Source organism: Tupaia chinensis, unplaced genomic scaffold (assembly GCF_000334495.1).
Source record: "Tupaia chinensis unplaced genomic scaffold, TupChi_1.0 Scaffold000031_1, whole genome shotgun sequence".
Lineage (NCBI taxonomy): Eukaryota > Metazoa > Chordata > Mammalia > Scandentia > Tupaiidae > Tupaia > Tupaia belangeri.
This window is the reverse complement of record NW_006159461.1, coordinates 2,974,596-2,976,814: the sequence shown is the minus strand read 5'-3', so window position 1 is coordinate 2,976,814 and position 2,219 is coordinate 2,974,596. Positions and strand designations below refer to the sequence as shown.

The 2,219-nt window shown below is 38.7% G+C and overlaps 1 protein-coding gene across 1 annotated transcript in view; it reads left to right on the top strand.

The window, feature by feature from the left end:
* Positions 1 to 2,219, top strand: part of SNTG1 (syntrophin gamma 1) — a 411,039-nt gene that overhangs the window by 300,297 nt on the left and 108,523 nt on the right. The gene's annotated exons all lie outside the window — the stretch shown is intronic.

Here is a 2,219-nt window from a genome sequence, read left to right as displayed (position 1 = left end):
TTCCCAGCTTTTGGAATCTTTTTCCCTATCTTGAGGTTTCTGATTCTTTTCATTTGTTCTTACCTACTAACATACCTTTCCTTAGATTTCTCACATCATTTTGTCTTTAAGTGATGTCATTTACACTGCATTTTGTATTTAAGGGGTGAACAACGCATGAATTTGTCAGAATCTTTTATTTCAGACTATTGACTATGACGTCTGTTACCCCGCTGATGACTCTGGAGATGTTTGTCCTCTTTGTTACAAAAGTTGCATCTTTACATGAAACTTCAAAAGCAACTGAAGCTTCTTATGTAAGCCAAACAAGTATCTCAGTATTGGAAGTGGTAAGAAAGAGATTCAGCCAGTTCACTTCATAAAAAATTCGATATGCAGATTATAGCTAATCTTGTTACCCAATATTTGAGGCAAAAGTCCCTCACACACCTACAAGATAAACCAAAACCCATCTCTGTTTTGCTCAAAATCTCCTATCTATTGAGCAGTTTTCCCCACCTCAATGGTTCGAAGAACAGTATGTTTATGAATTGTTACAAATATCCATGCTGCAGAAATCAATTCCCTTCAGTCTGACTCAGGAATATAACTCACATATTATTCTAAAGAGAAGCTCTGAAAACATTGCTGTTTTAAATTCTAATATATTTTTAAATTCTAATAATATTTTAATTTAATCTAATTATTTTAATAAAAATATGAGAGTATAAATTTTTGGAAAATGTGCTTAACAGATTCCAAATGAATATCTATAAAATGAGTAAAGTAAATACGAAAACCATCGCTTACCTTTCATAATAATTTTGTGATTAGTAAAAATTTTGTATGGACTCTGAGAACATAGCCTGTGTAAGGCCAGCTAGAAAATAGATTTGTCTCCTAAATCAATTTGCTGCCGATCTCAGGGATTCATCTCTTAGCAAGAGTGTGATTTCTAATCCTCTATTCGGCTTACATTCCTCAGAGCTATGTTAGGTCTCTAGGGACTTTATCTTTACAGACTTAATACCTCTGGACTTTGTTCACAAACATTCTCTGTCTTGTGAATTTACCATAATATGCGATCTTAGAACTGACCTTCTAAAACTTACATTATTTTACTTAGAAGTTAAAGTTTCTGTATCAGAAGAAAACAAGTTCTATCCTTTTCCCGAGGCCTTCCTCTGACAAGCACTGTCCGCAGAACTGTTGGCGTGTCCTTAAAGCTGGCTTAGAGCACGTTCGTGCGATACAGGCACTGAGTTTGCAGGGCCACTTTCGCCTCTTGCCCTATTACGAAATCAACAGTTTTAGCTGTTACATGTTCTTTTACCAATGTAGTAACATTGCTCTTGCTAGTTCTGTTATTTTTGTCCAGAAGAGTACCAGCCTCGATACTCAGTATTCTTTCCTATAGATGCTCAGCCACCCATAGCAACCACTCTTCATCTCTCCTTACTTACTCTTTATTTTCTTCTTTTACATATTATTTGTTTATTTATGTCTGAAAGACAGAGGGAGAAAGGGATGGGGACCAAGATAAGTATTTTAAACAGGCCGTCCCCTTGTGGTGCCGCCTCGCCCAGACCTCAGTCGGCCATGCTCCTGGGTGTGCAGCCATGCCCACATGCTCAGATGGGTCTGGGGACCAATCCGGGCCTCCCACAGCTTTCAGCCTCCCGAAGACTGGGGCTCTCTGGGCGCCAGCATGCCTCGTCCTGTCGCCTGCATAGTTTCAAGAATTGAATCAATCTGTTCTATTGCTCATCATCTCACTTTATAAAAGTAGAGAAAGTGGAGTGTAAAGAGGGGACTCCTGGCCGCTGCTCACCTGCAGGGCAGGCACGGTGAAGGCACTGCAGACCTCTCCCGGTGGACCTGGCAGTGTGTCCACGGGGCTGTGATGCTCAGTCTCGGTCACGGTATTCCTACTGTCTGAAACGGGCTTGGGAGCAAGTGGCAGTTGTTTTTGTTTTGTTTGTTTTGTTTTTAAGGCTTATGTGAACCTGATTTACTGAATTTAACTTACACGATTAGGTTCCATTGTTAATTTCTTCCCCTGTTCAGCTTGGAAGCTTCAAGATAACACATGTTTCTCTAAATAATAATTTAGGAGCATTTAAATTTTACTGTGGAATTGGCTCTTGTTAAATTTGACTTTGTTGGCTCTTGTCAAATTTGACTTTATTTATACTTGCTTTTTTTTTTTTTCTTTTTCTTTTTTTTTTTTTGGGGACATT